Genomic DNA, 311 nt, shown 5'->3' on the forward strand with positions numbered 1-311 from the left:
GGTTGGCCAGAGTTCAGGCTCCCTTAGAAGAACAGGAAGTCCATCAGCTGATGGCCGACACCTGTGCTGGTTGTTCATCAGCTTCATAAGCTGACTGGAAGCAGCAGCTCTCTCTCTGGATTTCCATCAAGTTGTATAGATTCTTGTGTTTTCTACACAGTACTGACCCAGATGTTTAGCTTGTTTGGGTAAAAACTGTTTGGTTCAAACAAATGTAAGTTTCTCTGATCATGTGTGGAGTGATGAGATCCAAAAAGTCACCGAAATGTTTATTGCAAGAGTCACATGTGGATTAAAGCCAGAGACGATTA

This window comes from Stegastes partitus, unplaced genomic scaffold (assembly GCF_000690725.1).
Source record: "Stegastes partitus isolate 25-593 unplaced genomic scaffold, Stegastes_partitus-1.0.2 Scaffold1407, whole genome shotgun sequence".
Lineage (NCBI taxonomy): Eukaryota > Metazoa > Chordata > Actinopteri > Pomacentridae > Stegastes > Stegastes partitus.